Raw genomic sequence first — 24,117 nt, forward strand, 5'->3', positions numbered from 1 at the left:
CCTTCAACAGAAATCTGATATGCATTTATTAAATTAACTAGAAAATACAATCTATAATTGGTTACTTCATGATTCATGTTTGTGTGCTTGATAAATGAAAGTTGAACATTTTTAAAGTGGCCCCTTGCATTCTTTCATTTCTCTGCATGAGGTCATCAAACGAAAAAGTCCTGCTTTAGCTTATCACCTGAACATAAAATACTTAAAAAAAGTACCATATTCATTGTTTCTAGCACATTACAAATAACATTGATGTATATAATGAAAAATGTGGGTCCTAATACCAAACCCTGGGGGCACCCCAAGTAATATTCAAGAATGATGAGCAATGGTTGTCTATCAGCAGAAATTGCTTCTCCATATCCAAATAACTTTTAATTCACTCCCATACAATGCCCCTGATACAGATTTTATATAGTTGCTATAGTTACATATGATATGTTTTCAAAAACAACCAGTGTCAAAAATTCAATGAATGTACTGAAATTCTTGTGCGGGAAGGGAATATCACCCCACCAGCAGCTTTATTTTCATTCATTACACGTTTCCAAACGGATTGCCTCTCTGCTTTATGCACTAATTTGCAATCTGTTTTGCTGTCCTGGAGGAGAGTATTGTTCTTGCCTACACCGTGCTATTAATGAGTATGGTTAAGAACATCATTATTTTTAAGTATCATTCGGTGTTCATAGTGGGGGATCTCGACAATAATCTGTTTTCTTGTTTCATATCCAAAGTGAAAGCAGTAGGTGCTTCTTTAATACTCGCAAAATCATTAACAGAGAGAATCTCTGCTATGCTGGGGAGGGAGAGAGGAAACGTAATGAAGACCCATTAATTGCGGGTAATTTGGTTGTTCTTCAGCTCAAGTTTTTCTTCGCTCTGCTAGTTGCTTTATTTGCATTGATGTCCCCTCAGAAGCAGTTTGCTTCTTGAACAAAGGCGCTGGTGTATGTTAAGTGCTTTTGAAATCACAAGCGTTCAAGCCACAAGGGTCAGTCCTGATGAAAGTGTGTGAAACACAATGTGGAAATTGATTTCATTATCTTCTCATTTGGCCTCGGCAAAGCTCAGTTTTTTATGTCAAAGTAGCAGATGTGGTGCTGCTGTGCTCACGTGTGTACATTTAGCACACTTTATGCAATGAAGGACGGAGAACAGGAAGGTTGGCTTTAAGCTTCGGAAATTCACGCAAATTCCAGCAATGCCAGACAGAATACATTATAGCTGTTTGGTCTTGAAATGAGGGCCGGGGACCACCACAGCATAACACAAAGCCACTTGTAAGATGCAAAGGTCAAATACTTGATTTTCATTTCCTCAAAAACAGATACAATCGCACTACAGTCACACAGATGTGAATGTTGTCATTCAAAAAGCATGACGGGTGGGGGGAAAAAAAGGGCAAGTTACAGGAAGTTGAGGAGTCCTTACACAGTGTGTGCACATTTATAGTATCTGCAATCTGTCAGCATTGAGCAAAGCTAGCATCATTCATTTCTTTCCATTCCAGAAAAAAAAATGCCTTTTTGTTTTTCCAAATAGTAACTTCAACGTCATGCATCCATCTGGCCATCTGTCAATCCGAGTGCATGTGTCTGTTACAAAAGGGCCACAGAAAGCATGGCTGATGAAACAACTGTGTGTTTGCTGGCTCTGCCATCTGTGGAAATGAGTAAAGAGGAAGTGCAGACAATTAAATTATAAGACTTGCACCGTCTCCCCATTTTTGTCATTAATGGGAGTGATACGCTTCAAGATGTTTCACCATATTTATTGTTGCTGCAGAAGTTTGCAGCTGCTGTATTATTCAAGCATACAAAAAATATTTTCCACTACACGCAAACAAAAAATAAACACACAGCTAATATCAGTGTGCATTGATTCTTTACCACTGGGCCGCGGTCCAACCTTGGGTCGCGAGCGCCATCTAGTAGTTTTGTAACTCTGGGCCGCGATGGCCGCAGCTTTTAATTGAGGGTTTTTACACATGTATATAATATTTGCCCCCTCCCCATGTAGAAAAAACAATCTGTAATATTGCCTGATAGTATTGTGCTAAATTCATTCATAATCCTCCGTATTCTGTTTAGCCACGCTGCAGTAAGCATGTGGGGGCGGGGCACGTGGGGCGGGGCACGTGGGGCGGGGCACGTGCAACGGCTCCTTCGACTGCACTCAATGGACGAGGCTGTTCTAAAATTAGAAACAGTCGGGGAACCTGCGTTGAATGAGCTGCTCGAACTCGCAAATATCTTACAACTAATAACGGCAAAATATGCAGGGAAGTAATGCAGCATGACAGAATTTCTTGTTTTCTCCTATTTCCGGGTTTTGTTATGCGTTCAGCCCCTAGTCATTTTTGTCCAATGGGAGCACAGATCGTCACGCGGGTTGACGTGATTACATAATATATTCCACTTGCAAAAAGCGGTGTGAATATGAACCACACACACACACACACACACAAAAGTCTGCTTTAGGTCCAGACCAAACAAGCGGACTTACGAGTTTTCTGGTCTGAATACACCCATAGACGAATGGACGCTGCAATTAATTCTGTTCTCGCAGATTCCCAAGCAAATCAACATGGAGCAGTCACAGAGACTGATAATGTGAAGAACTCCCTTGACTGAATTACAATTATCAATCTGGTTACACTGCCTAGTTCGTTAAAAAAGAAAGAAAATCCACATAAACGCACACGGGAGGCGACGTCGCTCGCTCTCAATTCATTTCGAATGGAAGCAAGACAAGGCGAAAATGGCCTTCCTCCTTCGCCCTAGGCGACACGTGACATTCGTGCATATGAAATTTCACGCTCATACACGTAGACGTGCACGCGTAGGCTTGCAACGTGTTACTAGAAAGAGAAACATGTTCAACTTTTGTCGCTGTCGGCGAACTTCAACCAATCAGCGAAGGTTTCATTGATGAGCCAATGAACGCAGGGCATGTTACACAGTGGGCTAGCCAGCAAAATGAATCAGATAATTTTACAGTGTCCAACTATCATTGTGAAAAAAATAAATAAATAATTTTGTACGATACTTCACGCAATGATGTCTGTGGCGTCAACAAAAAGACCGGTGCGTGAGAGCTTGTTGGTTTTCTTTACCGTTTTTGTAACAGTTAATAATAATAATAATAATGATAATAATAATAATACATAGGAAATGAGTGGATCTTCAAACTGGAATTACGTACCGTGGTGAAACTTCTGTGTTTACAAGGAAAACGTTTAGATTCCCTCCAATTTAAAAGAAAATCAAATCTGTTGTAACAAGAGAGCGACGTATGTTGCTGCCGCTGTCGCGGCTTCTTATCCCATGTGTCGAAAACAGGGTTGGGAGGGTTACTTTTAAAATGAAATCCTTTACAGTTACAAGTTACCTGCTAAAAAATGTAGTTAGTAGCGTAATCCAAGTTCCATAATATTAAAGTAATGTAACTGGATTACTTTTGGATGACTCCAATATTGAGTATGCTCATGAAGACAGAATAAAAATAAATATCACCACAATATATATTCTATACAATGTGCCCCTGCTATTTGCGGGTGATAGGGACCCGGGCAGCCTGCAAATAGTAAAAATCCTTGTGTAATTAAAAAACATGTAGGCTATTGATTGATTGAAGGCCATATGCTGTTTTCGAACTGTCACTGAAAGCAACCACATAGATAGTTAGATAGATAGATAGATAGATAGATAGATAGATAGATAGATAGATAGATAGATAGATAGATAGATTGAAGATGATGATTCGTGACAAACTGCAAAATGAACTTTTATCCCAGTCACAAGTTTAGCCGTGTATATGTTGTGCATGATGTTTAAATAGTGAATTGGTGGGAGGAAGATTTGTTTGGAAGGTGTAACTCACATTACGGTTGTAGGCTAGCGGGCTAGCTAGCAAGAAGCTACAGCACATAGCATGCCGCTGGACTCTTAGCTCAAACTTTCGCGCCGAGAAAGTTCCAGTGAATACCGGTCGCTATTTCCTCCTCCCATCCGTGAAGCTTTTTCAAACTGCCCGCGTGTGGAGGACATGACTAGTGAGTTTGTTCGTTCGTTCGTTCGTTCGTTCCCACCTCCCCGACATGTAGCAACGGTCCCACTCGCGCGGGCGTGCACGCGCTGTCTCCCTCTCTCTCTGTCCCTCTCTCTCTAAAAGTAGGGCCCTCTGTTGACTCTGTTTGTTTGACTTTTTGTGTCCTTCCATTTCCATTGCTCCAAGAAAGTCAATCAATCAACAGACTTGCAATATGTCCAGCTCCACTCTTTAAGTACTGTACAACTGTATCCTAATGAGAGGCTTCCAAAAAGTGATACGGTACATAATATCCATACCCTCCACAATGTAGCTGACATAACGGTAAAATATTGCATACTGTACCGAAGCGTACACCTTGTTGGAAAGGGAACTTTATTGGTTGGGTGGGAACTATGACACTGCGAGTCTGGCATTGAGCTAGGGAGTCAATTAAAGAAGCTCTAGCTTAACAGGGCTCTGATGTGGAGCCATAACAGCGTTATGTCGGCTCTCGCTTGAGGTGGCCAGATCTCGTTTGTGACATGAGCCAAGTAAATAAATAGCCAAATGAGGGCACACAAAAGCGCCAGCCATTTCCCCGGGCACCTATTATGCCAGGGGCATAGGGAAAATTATGCCCACAACAAATTGCTAATGATGAGCCAGTGATGTCTTGTTAAGCGACATTGTTTTCCCTCACATCCCTTTGTATCTGCGCCCTGTTCTCCATTTAACAAGACCAACAAAAAAAGCGGCAGAGCGTATCTGCAATGCTTCCCTTTCTTCTATCTCCCTCTTCTCTTTTACATCCATCCATTTCTCCATCCTCCTCTTTTTCCCTCCTTTGCAGTTAATTTGTGTCCGTGCCTCTGTTTTTCCATCCCCTCATATGCGCTGCCACTCAGAGGGGCTGATTTGGCACATGAGAACATGCTAGAGAGGGCCTGCTCAGCAGGGATGGGCCTTTTGATGCAGACCCCCTGGGGAATCATCCACTGAACCAGCAGTATGTATCACAGATGTGACAGCTTTCATCTAACAGTTAACTTTTCCTAATTAGAGTCCCAAGTCTAATCACACACGAGGCTATGTGATATTTCTGAGGTGGTCATAGCGCTTCTGGGGGCAGAGCCCATCAGAGATCCAAGCAATGGTGATTGGGAGGGTGGGTGGATATTTTTTTTTTTTTTTTTTGGATGAAAAAGGAGTGTTGCTTGTGCCCTGAGTGGGTTGTGGGCTCACCTGGGCATGGAGGCTCTGAATGCTAAATGGCAGGGGCTCATCTTATTTGCAAAGAAGCTGCCCCTGAATGTAGATGTGCAATTATAAAGCAGGAAAAGGAAAAACGGTTACAAGGGAAAAAACATCTCATAATGAATAAGTCAACTCCAAGCACAAGCAATGGAAATTAGTACTGGTGTAATAAATTAGCCTGTGCATATATTACATGAGATGAATACCCTTGGGGCCTCATATTTGCCGTTTTGGCTGTTCATCGCAGTGTATTTGAATAAATCAGGATGTCATTTGTCACAGGACCAAGAATAGACAATTCACCTCAAAACCTTTAGTTCTTAAAAATAAAGCCCACTCTGTCATTTGGGTGTGGTCTCTTTGTCTCATAAAGCCAAACGGGTTATTACATGCTGCATCCAAACCCTTTCACAGCCTCTGTGGATTTGCAATCATAGAATATTTCGTATTCTATTTTACACTGATTAGAGTTACCCATTTCTCCCTAGCTATTTTCTCTAAGGCTGCGAAACAAATGTGAAATTAGAGCCATTGAGCGATGAGTTGGGAGGAAATTTGCATCAAAATAATACAGCGCGCTGCTAACAAACCAAAATCAGATAGCAGCTGAAAAAGCAGGCAAATTGCAAATTAAAAAGAATGATGTAAATGGGATTTTCAGTACATTTCTTCAGTTTGTATTTTTGGGGGAGGTGTGATGGCAGAGCATCACATGGCCACTTGTGAGGAGTCTTATCCAGAGTGATCATTCGTACGTGTCCTGCTTGATTTAAAGCAAGAGTGCCAGAGTCAGTGGAAGGCAGATACTTCAATGGCTAGTGAACTCTCACCTTTATGTGCATCACTTACCTCTGAAATAAAAGCCAAGTACAGTCAATAGAAAGCCGTAATGGGTCTTTCTTCAAGTGAAGTGTGGCCATTACATACTAATTTCCAATCGAGGCTCCTCTGGAATTGAAACACTTGGAGGGATTCTGTCATGATCCGTGTTTGTTGCTTTTGGTTACATTTTAGTTTTCATCTCCTTTGTGTACCTGTTATCATTGTCTGTCTGCATTTTCGTGCCGACGCAAGCCTCAATGTGCTTGTTTGGGAATTTGGCTCATCGCTCTGTGCCATGCTGTGCATTTCGGCATACCAAGGGCAATTCTTTTAACTTGTGCCCGGAGAGTGAAATTAGAGTAAACTACGCCTGCTGGAACCACGTATAAGTATTGGCCACCACTTTTTGCTAGGCCAATACTTGACCTTATTTCAAGGTGTCGGTACTCGCGACGGCAGCCGATCTTGTGGCCATTGTATGATCAGTAAGTAAAAATTGGACAATTTCAATTTTAAAGAAAAAGATGCTATACAGTCAGTGGTTCCTCGCTACTTCACGGTTCACTTATCGAGTATTCACTATATTGCAGATTTGTATTTGGATCCAAAATTCGTACATTGCGGCATTTATCTTGGGTTGCTATTTCACTTGTTTTTCAGAGATTATTAATTTTTTTTGTATCAAAAACACCAGTAGGTATCGGTTACTACTTGGTATTGGTATCGAATACTACTCAAGAGTTGATTACAGTAATTTCTGACTATAAGGCGCACCTTACTATAAGCCGTGATAGCTTAATTTGGGGAAAACTCAAGTTTGATACACATGTAAGCCGCAGGTGTTTTAATGTTACCCCACCGGGTTCCCGCTACTTTCTTTTACATAATGAGGGCGCAAATTGACTTGCTCTCGTTCTGTCTCTCCTACTGCATTTGGGCTCACTTGGTTTGTTTTGCTCTGCCTGACGCTCTTGTGCTTCCTTTATAGTGCGCCCCATTGTGATCTGCTGGATAAACCACACCTTTGTATTAGCCGCAGGGTCGAATGCTAGTGAAAAAAGTAGTGGCTTGTAGTCCAGAAATTACTGTACTTGTACTGGTTTCGGCTTGGTATGGTACAGTGGTATGGAACATCCCTACTGTCTACCTTAACAACATCAATACATGTAGGTCCAAAAACTGTAGTAACAAATACATTAGCTTCCGTCATATTTGGTCTTGTTTTAGCATTACACCAGGACTGATGCAGACAACAGACGTTTGTGTTTAATGAAAAAACAAAAACATGTTTTGGTGAGTTGCTTTACTCAACATAATTAACATTATCAACCAAACCACACTGTTGATGAATAGCATTTTCTTTTTTTTGGACCTAGGAGGCAGTGATTTAATTATGCAATTAGTGCCGTGCATGATTAAACGGCTTAATTAATAGCTGCAAAATGAGAATTTGGCTAGCGTTGACAATATTTAACTAGCTCACTAGTTTGTGAGGATCTCAAAATAATTGGTCTCCAGCTCTTTTGTTTAGTGTAATGCACTGGTATGATGAGCGTGATGACGGCAAGACAAGTTATTGAAAGACTTCAATACTCATCAACAGTTGCATTAATTTGGCTCTTGTGAAATTTGATTGACTCACTTTCCAGCACAGCGTTTCAATATAATGGCTAATATTTCTTGTAATAACTTGTTAACTATCTAATGAATCCACTCTATAAACAATAAATATGAATGCCAAATTTCTTCATAGTGATTAGGGTTGCTGAATAACTCAGCTACAGATTAGGAGAGGCATTGATTTAAGTGAAGACCTTATTTGTACCAACACTGTGGTACAAAAGTAAATAATTTTATATAGAGATTTGTACGTTGTTTCACCTCCAAAAAAGACACCCCCGCCCTTAGGCTTTACAATAAATTATTATGTAATGTTTTATGTTTTGTTATTATGTATGTAATCTCACTCAGATAGCAAAGCAAACGTCTTTTTAGTTCATCTGCATGACCGTTTACATGGCTTGCTCAACGCTAACAAGGGATTTTTCTTTTTTGCTCCCAGTTAACTGAGCTTAGCTAAATGTGTGATCGATAGCGTCTATGATCTGTGGTAATTACAGTAGCTACACTTCAGAGGGGAAAAAGCAAGGCGTCTATTTGGAGAGCGGCGTTTATATGTTCAAGTGGACGATGCGCCAAACGACCATTCACACTCACATTCACATCTATGGACAATTTAGAGTCTTCAATTAACACACGCATGTTGCTTTATGTGGGAGGAAGCTGGAGTACCGAGAGAACCCCAACCCCCAACCCACCCCCTTCCGCCCCGCAAGCATGAGGAGAGGAAATGGAAGTACAGTATGTGTAAATATTTAAAAAACAGCAGCCGTTTTCCTCACAGCTTTTCCGGGAAAAATGATTTCACACTTTCTGCCTGCTTTGAAGTAATTAGATTTCTGTGGTTCTTAGTTTCCTCCAGTGGTTTAAGACTGGATCTGCAAGCAGGATTTTTCTCAGGTTGTGGCTTTCATTGTATTTACTGGATTAGTTCAGCTCTGCGCTCTCGCGCACAGCACAGCACACTTGTCTATTTGATTAACAGCCTGCAGAGGAAACGTAAGCAAGCCATTTACAGCTTGTTTCTTTGTTCTTGCAAAGAGATACACAGAGATGCCGGCTAGTGAGCTAACCCCAATGTTGAGTAACATTGGCCTTTGTCAATCAGAAACAGTTGGAGCAACTGTCAATGGAGCTTGTCAGCTCCTGAGTTGAGTAGTGCTTGCTGTGAGTGCATATTGTTTGCAGCACTTGACACCAGAGCATGAGGCTGAAAGAAGCACCTCACTGGCACTGAGACGCAAGCCGTTGTCTTGCGTGTGGAGAACCTGTCAACTAGGACGTACTGTAGCTCCGTGTACCTGCGACCAGTATAACATATCTCTATCATTTCATCTAGATTTCCTGTAAAATTTACTTCTTTTTTCCCCACTGCTTTATGGAGTGGCACTTTATTAGTCAAGATTTACACAATCACTAAAGAATGTAGTGTAGGTCAGCAGTGTCTTTTGAATAGTTTAACACCTTTCAAAAAAGTAGTAAGAGCAATCTGCGGCTTGAACTGCCAGCACCACTGCGTATTTTAATAATTATTTACCATGGATCAATTTAGCAAACAGAATAGTCTATTCATTTACAGCACTATAAGGCAATGTGTTGAGGCCATCAGCTATCACTGCAATTTTCAGATATTTCTGTTTGCTGAGTGTTATTACAATACAGTGGATTTGAATCGCATATACTCAGCCGGGACGGGGACTTGAGGCGGCACAGGCAAAACAGCCGGGGGATGCAGCTTGGCTCTCTGTTTTCTAGTCTTTCGCCTCCTTTGCGTTGGGGCTTGTGCTTGGCTTGGCGGTGCTTGGCTGGGCGGAGGTGGCTTGGGGTGGCGTGGCTGAGGCAGACTTGAGAGCAGGAACCGGGGGCACATCAGCCTGCCACCATGGGGAGTGAGAAGCAACAGGGATACTAGAAACCAAGGATACAGAGACTGAAATAACATGATGAGAAGAAACGGGATTAGGTGAGGAACCAGGTGAAGTGGGGACTAAGTTTTGACGTGGCGGTAACGTGGGGCTATGAGGCGCACAAGATGGGGAGCGCAGTGATGAACATGGCGGGGACAGAGGTGACGGGCAGTGACGTGACATGGAGTTAAAATAATCCGCAAAAGAAAACCGTGCCGAAAACATGTAAGGGTCAAGAGTGCTGGTGAAAAAATTAAAATCAGTGTCTAAATCGGAACTGGAATCTGTAAGTGCATTAACCAAATAAGAGCCTTCTTCATCATCATCTGTGAAGTCTGAGTCTATGTACAATGGGGTGACAAAATGATGTCATAGGGCAGCGACTTAAGTAAACTAAGGAGATCGGGTGAATGGGGACCAGAAGACAAGGCGGAACCAGCCAGAGAAAAATAACCTACTTAGAGGGAATGGGTGGCAGGCTGACGGCGCTTTTGAGCCGCTGGGTGGGTCGTGGTCGATTCATTCTGTCAGGATGGGGGAGTTTGAGGACCCAAATGCGGGAAGACAGAGCGAGGAGGCAGAGGTTCAGTCAATAGAGGGATTTAATTAAACCAAAAACAAGGAGGTAAACGATGTACTGTCCAGAAACAAAAACAACAAACTCCAAGAAGGCAAACAATGCAAAACATAGGGGTGAACAACAGGGCAAAAAACTGGCAGCATAACAGGAGGAAAACAACAATCAATCGACGCAGACAGAGGGGAGACAGGAGACTAAATACACGCACACACACTAACGACACAACAAGACACACCTGGGGCAAGACACAAGTGGCTGAGGGCACTGATTGGTTGACATGAGGAAGGGCACTGATTGGTTGACATGAGGAAGGGCACTTCTTTTCTTACACTTAACAAGACCAAGGGAGACACACAACGAAAAACAGAACCCAAACATGACAGCAGTCACAAATAGACAAATTATCTTGTGTGCTATGTCAAAATTGTTCATAGAGAATTGCTCTTATAAAGTACATACATATTTGCTTCTCATTTTACAGCGCTTATGTCAACCATTTATTGAATGTGTTTCATTACTATTTACTGTTATGAAACTGTAAACTTTCAAATATACAGTCATGGTAAGAAACATGGTACACTGTTCACCATGACTGTTGCCAGATATGAGGTCTGTGAGGTGCAGAATCTGATCATATTTCAGATCACCATTTGCATTATGTGTGAACGGAAATTGACTTGTTACAAAAGCCAACATGATATTTTTCTGACCTGCCTTGAAATTGATCTAAATGGCTAATTACCAAACTGGTAGAAAATACATTTTCTTACAGGTGCATGGGTTATGAATGCATTATCTTCACCGGCAATAGTGTTTAGTACACTTCACAATAATGCAATACAAAAGCTGTATCCAAAAAGTTATGGCTCTTTTCCCTCTCAACTTTTCACAATTCAGTGACATGCTATACTATATTAGCAAGCAACTTGATACTGTAGCTTTGACGTCACTCCCAGTCTGCAGTGGTTAATGATTTCACCCAACACGGAAATGGATGTTGACTATTTATTCTGTTCAATTATTACTCTACAACTCTTATTCCATTTTGGGGTTTAGTTTCCCTTTTTAACATCTTCCACCATTCTCATCATGCCCATACCACTCAAAAGCTAAACATACTACTGCAAACTATAACCAGATAATTGCAGCAATTGTATAATATAACGGCTTAAAACGTTTTTAACTATTTCACAGTGTCTATTTGTATTATCTACGTCTTTGTGAAAGCAAATATATAAAATATTCTGATTGTGACGCCGTGGTCAATGGCAAGGACCAAAAGTTTATTAAACAAACAAAAAAATCACCTTCTCAGGAAAAAACTCGCGTGTATTTATATATATATATAAATGAAATTGCTTACTCGGTGTAACTAAAGTTGTGGCCGGTGAGGGCACATTTGCAACATCGGGGAGCCTGACTTGCTGTCAGTGTCAGAGCAGCCTGTCTGTCAGCCTGCCATGCTATGATTGAGACGTCAACCTAATCCATGTTTACACTGTCCTGTGCGTGTCGGGCCGAGCCTTTAACCACACAGAATTAGGCCATGTTTGACATCTCCCACAACACACCACTTGAACCCATCATCGGCTTCAAGCTCAAAGAGCAGCATCAGCATGCAAAAAAAAAACTGTTGCTTCATTGACAAGAGCACACGAAGCAAAAATAAAGGAGGCTAAGATGATGTGGGAGGTTGTGTATGTGTGTTTGTTTGGGGTTAGGGAGGTGTACAAAGGATTGCTATGGGTAAGTGCTAGTTCTTGAATATCCACTCTGCCTCTGTCTCTGTTACTCCTCTCTCTCTCGTCCATCCTCCTTCCATCTCATTTCCTCATTCTCTCTCGTCCTCTGCTTCCCCCTTTCGTACTTACTCGGATGAGCTGCCAGTGTTTGCTTCTCCGTATCCGGGTTTCTAATCCGCCACAGGTGAAAGAGTCCACTAAATAGGTGCTGAGTAAAAAAAGTGGGGAAAGGGAGAGAGAACCATTAGAGCACCGTTTATCAGTAGCACAATCTGTTATCACTGCTGTCCCTCAGTCCCTCCCGCCAGCCACTAGCTCCTTCTCTTGTCAGAGACCTACTGATTATAGGGCACACACACACACACACATCGTATTTGTACACACACTTCCATATGTCTGTCCAGGGTACCATGTCAAACGCACACAGAAAACCTGTAACAACTAGCACACGCAACATCCATTTTACAGTTTCCAACCAACTATCTGATAATTAGGGATGTTGGATGATACTTTTTCCAAACCGATACCAGTACGAGTACTCAACTGTTGAGTATTCGCAGATACCAAATACCGATATCACTAGTGCTTTTTATACATGAAATTTCCTCAAATAAAAACAATGAATTTTAAAGAAAGACCAATATATCCCAGTACAACATTTTCCCCTAAAATTGCATAGCATTACTGGCAATTTTCTATTCTTCTAATTTCTAGTTCCCGATTAATACCCTGAAATAAGTCCAATACCTCGTATCAATACTCGCCCTTGCAAAATAAAAACACAAATATCTGACTGTAAACATTTTACTATACTGTACTGTACTACACCCCCCAAAGGCTTTTTCTTACTTTGTACATAATAATAATACGAATAAATAATAATAAAAAATAAAATAAAAATATTATGCTGTTTGATTTGACAAATGTTTATTGGGGATGACCAAATTTGTATTGTTATATTAGTCACAATTAGGGGACGCACGACTTCATTTTTTTTAACAACACCAATGTGAAGAAATCAAGTCAACGTCGGCTAGTTGCTGATGACATCATTGATATTTTTCAATATAGTGCTCTATTCTTAAAAAAAACCAAAAACAATCATAGAAAGGCTGAATTGAATGCTTTGCAAAAATCTATTAATGCGAAACATCTACAAAGTACATTAGAACATAAGAGCATAGATGTCGGCTGGGTACTGTGAGGGTATTTCCAACGATCCATTTAAAAAGAAAAATCCTACTCCTCTCGCTCAGTGTACTTGTCACTCAGGCTGTCACATGTTGGCCAGACGGTGAAACCTGTTTTTGTTCTGGACCCACAACAGCAGCAGATTCTGCATGGTGGAAAATAACAAATTTCTAAACATCAATTGTGGCGTATTAAAGTTGACTAATCGACTGGTCGATTGGTCTGTACAAACCCCTCACAATGACCAAATATTGCGTTAATCAATGGCAATGTGAACATAATTTTTTGACTTTATTGGTCTTCATTGCATTCTACAAATGTACCAAATGAAATGTCTAGTGACTGTAAATTTTAAACTAAAATGCTCATCTAATATTTTTTTGTTTTGAAAAGCCTCATTTGAAAAATGTTGCTTTCAATTAACATCATATATCCGAGCATAAAAGTAAATAAGCTTAAACTAAGAAGCGGTTTCTCTTGTCAAAAATGTGCTTTCACAGCTTTGCTGGCACCACCGCCACTGGGAATGAGATGAGGAGTGGGGGAAATTTCAGTTTACCAAAAGGATAAACGTCAGCGGCTCAGCTAAATTAGATCCTGTCTGTATTAAGACATCTACTGAAGTGCACATGGTGGATGTGCTGTGTAGCTTTGGACCCCTGTTCTCAGCTAGACTGCAGTCCAGGCTAAAATGGAGCTCAGAATTGAAGAGGGAGAATAATCGGTTTCCTAGAGTTCTTTCTAGTGCAGAACAAACCAGTGAAAAGGGACAGTCTTTGTCTTTTATGCAGCACTGTGGAGTTTTCGATCACCCGCCCAAACATCTACATTACGATGATCACTGAAATATGACTTGAGTACCAGTTACTGTAGTTAATATAGTATGCAACTTACTTATTTGTTCTTGACTTGTTTAGCGTTTTAATACTTAATTTCCATCCATCCATTTTCTTAACCGCTTGTCCTCAGGTTAATACTTAATTTAGGCTAAATAAATGACTTTTGGATCCGACTCGACTTTTGGTACCATTCCACTATAGTATGCCAAGCGTAGTGTAGTGCAGAGATATGCAGTAAAGAATTTACCGAATACATTTATGAGCCAAACAGTGGCATATTTTATAATTAACCACAAGAGAGACAGGTCAAATGTTATGTGCTTTTAACTAATTGAAGGGTTGCTACTCTGTGAATTGCTCATATATTTTAATACTACAATGAAAACTATATGATTAATAACTTGCAACTCAACCAAGTTGTTACATAATAATGTATACAGTACAACGGAATACATGGATTTAACGGAGACTTAAAAGCATTTAACTGCGAGTGGTAATGTAGTGTGTTATCAAGCTAATTGACCATCATAACTGCATCCCAGACCCATCTTTTTTTTGTAATTTGAGTTACACAGTGCACTGATGCAATTGTAGTGTTTTGACAATACTTTTCAAGTGATCGTGTCATGCCTCTACAGGGTCAAAAAGCTCACTATTCACATGCAATGTTGATGTTTTTGTTGACAAATATTGTTTCAGAAACATACTGGCTATCAGTTTTATGGGGGGAAAAAAATGAAAATTGACATATTTTGATGTAGCTACTTTGGGTCATTTGTCACCAAAAAAATAATCTGTGCTTTTTTCCAATTTGTGATTTCCAAATGTCCTCATTCTTGTTTATGGGGGAGGTATAGAGCTGCACAAACAACAAAAGTAGCGGGTATAGAGTGACATTTCTGCCATGCCGTCCATGTTCTGTCATTTGGACATAATGGCTGTGACCACCGGCGCCATGTTTACATAGCAGAGGGCTCCCAACACCCAGACTGTGACAAATCATAAAAGCTGGGCCTCTGTAGCCAGCCTACATTTCATTAAACTTTAACTTCCCTTATCGGCTCCAACAGAGGACGGAATAATAAAGGCTGACAGGTATCTAAAGATGTATGTTTGGACTGGCGGACAGGAACAGCATGAGAGCCACAACCAGCTTTGTCACCAAAGAAGGGACATATGTTGCGGGCTATAAAGACTGAGGGCAGATGTTGTTGTTTTACTGAAGCTGGTAGATGTTGCTGATTGTTCTTTGCACATATGTCCACCATAAATAGTTCCCTTTCATTAATAATGCTTTCTGGTGAAAATGTAAGGTAGATGAAATGACTGGTAAGGCTAAGCAAAATGTTTATTTATGTAGAATTAGAAATTAAACGGCTGCCTCAATTGCTTTAGAGCCGCCAGGGCTATATATATATATATATATATATATATATATATATATATATATATATATATATATATAGGCTGTGGGAAATAGATTATAGAATAGAATTTAAGGGGACACATTTTGGGGGAGTTTTCTTTGAACTGTAGTGAATGAGTTAAAAAAAAAGTGGCTCAGCCTTGGTTGGGTTCTCTTGCCGTGTTTCCCCCTCCACCCACACCGAGGCCTCTCTGAAATCCACTCTACACAAAAAGAACCCTAATAAAAGAAAATTGGATGGGGTTTATATCCATAGAGACATTGCGGCAAGGCCAACAATAAATCATGTTAAGATCGTGCGAGAAACGCAGTTGATTGATTCCATAGAACCTTGCTCATCAAGGCCGCCAGGTTTGAAACAAGGATATTTGGAATGTGAGAAAGAAAGAGGCATTTACGGCAACAAAAAGCTGCTGAAGCGGCCTTTGTGAGTATCTGAAAGGACCTATCTCGAGCTTGCCAGGCTCTCCCGTCGAGCAGACGAAAGACTACCATGTAAATAAAAGCCGAGGGTGAGCTCACAACTTTGCCTGTGTGAATAAAAAATGGCCACAATAACAGTGCATACACAAATAGTTAATTTCTTTGCAACTCTCAGTGGGTGCTTCAGCTTTATTCAGCGCAGAATGTCACTTTCTTCTACAGCCTAACTTGAAGCACAAAAAGTGCAAATTTGGTGTTAATATTAATTTTGCTAAACTGATAGTACCACCGTCTGTCAACAAAATGGATGGCTAGCTGTGCACACATTTTAGTGTGCTTTATTTTTCCGACACACACAGGACGTGATCGGTGTTTTTAGTCATATACAGCTACACACATGCGATAAGGTTATATGGCCTTCCCCGCAGGTAGTGATGGCCGTTGTGGAGGGTATTAGCCAGCCTGAGGAGCGGACCAGGTAGACTCAGATAGCCTCCTTCTGCAGGCGAGTCAGTCTGGAGTGCTGCTGCCGCCTCTCCCCCCAGCAGCCATGTCCTGCTAGAGTGAGCCCCTTCACCAAAGCTTTGTCTGAGAAGAGAGTAGCCGAAAGGGCCCTCTGACACGCTGGACAAGACCCTTCAATATACAAGCACCACCTCCGCAGCCTCGAAAAACCAACCTTGACTGCACATACACATGCATTCCGCATCCACTCATGTCTGACACCGCATGAGTGCCAATGATGCTTTATCTACTGCTTTTTGTGCGATTGTAGCGTTTGTACAGAGTGCTAAGCTCAAACACAAACACGGGGAGTTGCGGCAATGAGCTGCATGCCATCTGCCCCGTTCACCCCCCTTTATCGGGATTTCACTTTCTATTTCCGAGCTTTGCTTTCACGGAGCAGAAGAGGACAGAAAAGAAGCAAAACAGAGTTGAATACTATCTGAGCAAGTTTTAAATAGTTCTTTATCTGCAATGTTTTTGATTGTGTCAGTGAAATGCGAAATGGCGACGTAATCAATAACGAGCAGGCTGCAGGTGGACGGACGTTCTATTGAATAACGGCACGTTTTTAACCTTTGCCCAGCCCACATAGTTCTGTTTTCAAATTTAAAATAAAAAGATTAGGGCATCGGCAGCTGAGCTTCTGACTACATCTTTTCCTGAATACAATAAAACATTATGCTCAAGTCAATATGAGCAAATAATTGTGCTTTATATGTTATTGCAAATAATAAACCACCACACATTTCCAGTCTCCACAGATAACTTAACCCTGGCGTAACAAAGCCCAGTGTGACACACAGTACCTCGACCGACTCACATGGAAGAAAGGAAAGCAAGGACATATTTGTGTGTGTGTGTGTGTGTGTGTGTGTGTGTGTGAGTGAGACAAGTTAAAGAGGAATGTAGAATAATGTATAGTGTTTTTGTCCTTGTAACCGTAGGCTCAAATGAGGTTGTGACAAGTGTGAAATTGGCCCCAGCCTACCCACAAAGATAGACAGGGACGCGGCGAGCGAGAGCCGATACATACTCTCCAGTCACCTGCTTGGCTTGAAGAATCCTCCGATATTGACCTTCAAATTCAGCCCGCATTCACAGTTGATGAAAAGAGATAAGCACTCTAATCTGTCCATCGCCTTCGCACTCCCGTTTATTGACTGACAGACTTATTTTTACTCTGGCTGCTCGCTGTCAGCACACGCCTGTGTGATCCATAAACGTAATAGATGTTTATTTGAAAGAGTCTAATGTGGAAATTGCCGCTAAAGACGCGAATCAATTTTCAAACGCAAGCATAATTGGATATTGCGGAACACTTATTATTAAAAGTGAAATGTCTGTCAGGGTTTCTGAGTCATTTCTCCGTCTTTACGACGTTTCCTTTTGTGACATGTTATCGTGCTCTGTTTCCTTCTGTCACTCTGACAGATTACTGTCATTGAAAAAGAGCTTTAAATCAGTGGATCGCTGTTTACATCTATTATGCATGAATGTACATTTGCAGAGTATACAAGGTAGGCCCTAAACTCCTCCCAATGTGGGTCTACATTTGCACGCGACACTGGTAGGCTGGGTGTTACAAACACTTGACAATAAGTAAGGGGAGTAGGAGGGAGTGCTTACTGTGAGCCTCTGTAAAAAGACAGTGATGCCTACATGCGGTCTGTACCGCAATGCTACCGTGATGGCGATCATCTAGATGCACGCACACACATAGCTCAGCAAAGCACAGAAAGATTCTCACAAAATAAAACATTGGCAAGAGTAGAGCCTTCAGCCCATTTGAAAATAAAATCATATTTATACGTAGGCTATCTAAGAACCACCGCAAACCAAGAATATCACTATCTATTTAAATTCCGCCCAAATACCACCTCCAGAAAGCCAGGAAAAGCAGTGGACGGGGAGTGTAGGTGGGGGACAGCGTATTTTATTTGAGTGACATTGTCTAAATTGAGGTTTGACACTCTTCACCACTATAACCTTTATGCAAATGTGAAAACATCTATATATGATGGACAGAATTCAATTAACTGAGATGACAGAAAATAATCTAGTGAACTGAATACATCATGCAGTTGAAAGGTAACATAATCATCCCTGTAGGAAAGGGTTGGGGGTGGTGGGTGAGCGAAAGCTAGAGAAAGAGAAGGAGAGTGAGAGAGAAGGGGGGATGGAAGGAGGGCACAGAGGAGTTGGAAGATAGAGCCCATTTCTCTGACGTCTTATCGAATGGCACAAGCTCTATTTCTCCAAAGCGGCGCCTTCAGTCCACTAAACTCTTGATCTTAAATGAGAGACCCTGAAAGACTGTTGCTAAGCAATTAAGGAGGCTTATTGAGCAGCTGATTCCCACCGCTCAGTGTCCATCATTACAATTTTTCTTCACCTCATCGACTCTCATACTGATGAGCGGCAGTCAGTACCTAGTGACCATGCACAAGAAAATGGGCTCATCCGGAAAGCCTGCAAATTACAACAGCAGGCTTGTTTCACCTTAAAACCCATTCACTGCCATTGACAGCTGTATATGACAAAGATGCCGGTTAAATGGGAGATGGAATTAAGTTACCTTCATTAATTATGAGCGTTACAATATTAGGAATCTCTTTATGATACAGTCGGGGTTTAACTGCTGAATCCATGTGGGGACAACACAATCTGGCGGTAGGTTTAGCGACATTGTGCTGAGCAGTTGTTTGTATTCCACTGGTTTTGAGGCTGTGTTTAGTCGTAGTTTGATGAAACTCTGGCACTACTTACGTCCACCCATACAACAAGTATGGTTTGCACAGATAACTATTTTGGTATGGTAACACAGATCTCAATAAAAAAAAAAAAGAAGCTACAATACAATACATCAAAAATTCAGAAGAGAGTATTCTGCCAATAAATAAAACAAGGACTTGTTTTTGACAATTTACAAATTATCTCTGTCTGTTGAATGTTAATGGCTGCTGTTAAATTTGTGAAAGTTGAGTGTGTGTGTGTGTGTGTGTGTGTGTGTGCGTAAGCGGAACTTAAACGCACAACAGCCCACTGCCTTCAATTTGGTGTTTTCACATGTTGTCTCAATTAAAAAGATTCTGCAGTTAAAATAAATATTGCTGTGGACAGTATTTTACCACGTCAATAAAAAAATTTTTAGGACTTATTTGGGCCATGTTGCAATTTGCAAACATGCAGGTGAATTTGCAAATGCCGAACTGCGAATATGTGGGGGTCCACTGTAGTGGATAAAATATTGTGAAAGTGGTCTTAATGTTGTCGCAACCACTTCATTAAAAGCTATATCAGACATTCTGCCTTGAGACAATGCTCGATTTAGATTAAAACAGTGGTGATCACAGTGTTATATCTCACAGTATGAAACTGTGTTACGCCACAAAAAAAAAGGTCTACAGCATATATAGAAATATAATAACATTCGGATTCCATGATGGGGTATATGAATATATTACGATCTGATTGGCTTGAACTGGATGGGACGATAATTTGCATTTTATGCAAATAACGGTGATCGGCTGTAATGTATTAATGTGCCCGATCGATCAATAATGTCATTCATCGACTCCACAAAATAAGACGTTATATTTAATGTTTATCATCGTTTCTTGAAGATATATATATATATATATATATATATATATATATATATATATATATATATATATATATATATATATATATATATATATATATATATATATATATATCACAGGCATCATTCTTCTCAAATAACTAATTTTCAAAAGTTCTTGCTTACAGGTTTAGTTCTACCGAGCGCCACATTCCAGCAGCATTGATATGCGAGGCCCTGTGGAGTTAACTTGTGCAGGGTATTTTGCTCTGAGATGATACGCCAAAGACATACAATTAATATGGTATTTGAATTTGGCTTTGCAAAGTGTTTTCTCCAACAAGAGTCAAGCAAGTAGAACTGAAAATAAAACTACCTACAGTCCATGTTTGTCCACCTTCGCGCCAGTATATTCAAGTAGTTTAGATACACGATCTGAAACTAGTAAATTTGAATGAAAGGCAACAGTGCAAAGAGGCAGGCAGAGAAAAGTGAGCCAAAACAGCAGCAGGCGCCCTCACAAAAGCCACAAGCGTTTTAGAGAGTGACTGGCCAGATGGGGGCAACCTTAACCAAGTTATGACAGCCTACCACAGTAGTGCTTTTAAAGGGAATTACAGAAGATGCGTGCTCCTTATAGTTGCATTTCATTTAAAAGCCATGACATTCATTGCAAGCACATTAACTTTGTTTTTTATATTGTAATACATACATTCTATTTTTTTTATGATATGCATAGAAACGTTGACTTATTTTCTAAAGTAAATTTACACATTTTAACAGGGGCTTTAAGGGCATTTGCTGACGCCTGTGACTGGCTTTCATGTTATTCATGACACTAGATGTCGCTACACTGCAACTGGTCATGAAAAGACAACTTGACAAAAACTTTAAAATGTTAAATGTTAAATTAGAAGTTAAAAAAATATCTAAGAAGATGCTAAACATCTAATATTTTTGCTGTGACTCACACGGCAAGTTCAATACTATTAAATTGATCATTATTGCATGAATCTGCATTAGTGTTTTTTAAAGAATTCTCTTTGTCAAATCGAATTTGAGCTAAACTGTATAAGATTGCTCATTTAATCCAATTAATGTGCCTAAAACACTGCACTCCTAATGGATGGTTAAGTGACTCCTCACTAGATCTCTTACAAATAATATAAGTTCCATTAGCCCCAAAATAGCTGCAGCATATTAATTAAATATAGCCTTCATGCAATCCCACTGTAAGCAATTTAGAGTGTGGCTACACTGGAAGCTTGTGTGAGGTTACTAGTGCTTTTAGCGGCTACACCCTCTGCATAGACTGCTAATTAACATCTTTAAAATGAAGTAGATTTGCTCTGCAATAATCATTCTCTAATTCACTAAGGGCTTCAGTCTTTCAAACACTGGGCAGTAATCATCTGGCCGAAACATTGCATAATCAGTAATTATGATAAACTGAAGGAAAAATAGTGTGTGTGTTTGTGTGTAAATATCTATACACACACACACACATATATATATATATATATATTAATCTGGCATGGGCACAAAAAAAAAAATCAAAATGCACCGTTTCTTCTTCAGTGGTACTATTTTAATTGGATGCCAACTTACCATCCATCCGCTTTCTTTCTTTTTCAGGGTGTCCTCCTTAGGGTCTCGGATGAGCTGTAGCCTATCCCAGCTGATTTTGGGTAAGAAGTGGGGTAGGGCACACCAGACAGCCATTCACTTCTTTTTTTTTGTGAGAGAGCTCAGTATTGTTCATTCGGTAATCTTACCGTCAACATGTCATCATCATTGCTCTCTCTCTCTTTTTTCTTTTATTGTGTGCGTGAACATGTGCTTGTGTGTGTGTGTGTGTGCATAGGTGCGTTTGTGTGAGTTTGTGCTCATTAATTCAACTGAAACCTATTAAAAATCCCATACCCTTCACCTAAACCGAATACTTCAGAATCCCTCTAGAGTCGTTGAAGTTGTCAGGAGACCCGAGGAAGGATCAAAGAAAGGAAAGAATAGTGAAATCCAGCACTGACCAGACATCACCTAATACCCACGGGGTTACAAACCAGAATATTTCACCAACCCCAGAAACATCTAAATTAGGGAGACCTTCCACCAAAGAAGGGAGCCGTCACCCCGGCCAGGACAGGGTAAGCACAACCCCCCAGGACCCCCCAGGCCGCGCCAGCACCAGGGCACAACCCGCGGGCCCCGCGGGGGCCACCGGCTGGAGAGCAAACCCAGGAGCCCGGAGCGCCCCTCACCCCAACAAGGCCCAAGCCCAACGCAGCAGAACGGGGCACGGCAGGCCCACCAGGCACCCCACCGGCCCACAGCCCCCGCTCCCCCCACAACCCCCCCCTCCACCTTAAGCACCCCACACTCAGCCACATCTTACCCCCAACAAGCCGCCATCCCCCCAAATTCCGGGGACCCCCCGTACCAAGGAATCGTGCCGGAGAGGGGCCGGACAGTGGAGTAGCGAGGGCACCCGCACCCACTCCACCTCCAGCCGCGCGGTGGGGTGGAACACTGGGAATAGAGCACTGGGAGACGGGCAGGCCTGGTGGTGGCCAGCGTGCCTAGTAAAAACTAACCCTGTTACTGAGTTCCCCAGCTCGCCGACTGGCGAACCACGGGGCACCCCGGAGGCCCACCCGCCCTGAACCACCGGGCACGGAGCGACGGACCGCGCCGGGGTGGCGCTGCCACGGACACCGGGGAGAGCACCCCAACGCAGCACCCCCCCAAGAGACCCAGGAAACGGCCAAGATGCAGCCGCCACCCATTAGTCAACAGAGGGGAAGAACCGCCCACGCCCGGCCAGGGGGGGGCAGCACCTAGAAAGTTAACCAACAAACATGCAGTGATTCCGAATATTTACCCTTCGTACCCATTGGAAGTGATTCTTGAGGAATTGGTGACTGTAAGATGTCATTTGATGTGGTCTACTCGATCCTGCTGGCAGCAACTGGGTTCCTGACTATAAAAACATCATTAGTTACAAAATGCCAAATACAGAAGCAGCAATATAAGTTATAGCGATGTGGTGTGTACTAACAGGTAGAATCAAGTTACCAGATTTAGATTAAAAGATTCTGTGTATGTTTGTATACATTTTGATATTTGTTTTTTAATTCAAAGCAAAGATTTTTTCCCATTAAAATGTGATTTAGGAGGTTAGACCATTGCTCAATATTCATTCAGAGTTTGTTTATTTTTCCAGTTAACAAGATTTTTTTTCTGGCAACAGCAAGGGCTACAAGTGTAGATTGAGATTGTTTACATGGTAAGTCAGTTGTTATTTGGTCACCTAGCAAACACAAGCTTGGAGATAAAGGTATCCTACAGTCCAAGAAAGCGGAAAGTTTTTCAAAAACTTTAGTCCAGAAATACATAACCGGAGTGCATAACCATAAAGCAAACAAACACAAACAGCCATTCACATTCACATCAACACCTATGGACAATTTAGCGACTATGAATGTTTTTGGAAGGTGGGAGGCAGCTGAAGTACCCAGAGAAAACCCACACAAACCCCGAACTTCAATTTGGAGGCAGACATGCTTGTATGCAAACCTTTACCTTGCATGCAAAAATGCCCTGCTGTTTCTTTTTCTGCAGTCTACCTCATGTAAAAAGGCAAAAGGTAGGCCTGTCCCAGAGGCCCCCTTTTCACTATGGAAAATGTTCTGACCCCCTCAGGTATAATGAGGGAGGTGCAGATTGGCTGCTGAGAGAGAGAATGGCAGTACTCCAACACTGACTAACTCCTTATATCCTGGGAAAGTCATTCTTGACTCACTCCTGTTTCGCTGGCAGATTTGGGGAAAGGCGAGCAAACATGAATTAACTTGTATTCTTTTAATTTTCAGACTCCTGCAAGGTGACCTCAGTATACATTTGACTACATGGACCCACTGAAACAAATTACATTTATGGCACAATAAAGTACCCTTGTTAATTTTCTTTCTGTGAAATTGTTAATTTGCAAGGGAACGGAATACAAAGCTGCAGAAAATTTTCAAGATAGCAAAAAAAAAAAAAAAGACATTTTCCACGGCCAATTATCTCTCTCAATTCTGTATCAAAATTAACCATGCAAATGAAGGCTGTTGAATCAATGCTTTTGGAAGGCAACTGTTTGATAATATTAATTATTCATACAAAAGTATTTACTTGTTATCATTG

General features: G+C 41.2%; 1 long non-coding RNA gene across 1 annotated transcript in view; it reads left to right on the forward strand.

The window, feature by feature from the left end:
* The window catches only part of LOC144043738 (uncharacterized), a 48,498-nt gene extending 24,603 nt beyond the window's left edge, over positions 1-23,895 (forward strand). The window contains exons 3-4 of the long non-coding RNA XR_013291156.1: positions 21,565-21,617; positions 23,802-23,895. This is a non-coding gene — a long non-coding RNA (uncharacterized LOC144043738). The remainder of the gene's footprint in view (positions 1-21,564; positions 21,618-23,801) is intronic.
* Positions 23,896-24,117: the final 222 nt, after the last annotated feature.

This window comes from Vanacampus margaritifer, chromosome 1 (assembly GCF_051991255.1).
Source record: "Vanacampus margaritifer isolate UIUO_Vmar chromosome 1, RoL_Vmar_1.0, whole genome shotgun sequence".
Taxonomy (NCBI): Eukaryota; Metazoa; Chordata; class Actinopteri; order Syngnathiformes; family Syngnathidae; genus Vanacampus; species Vanacampus margaritifer.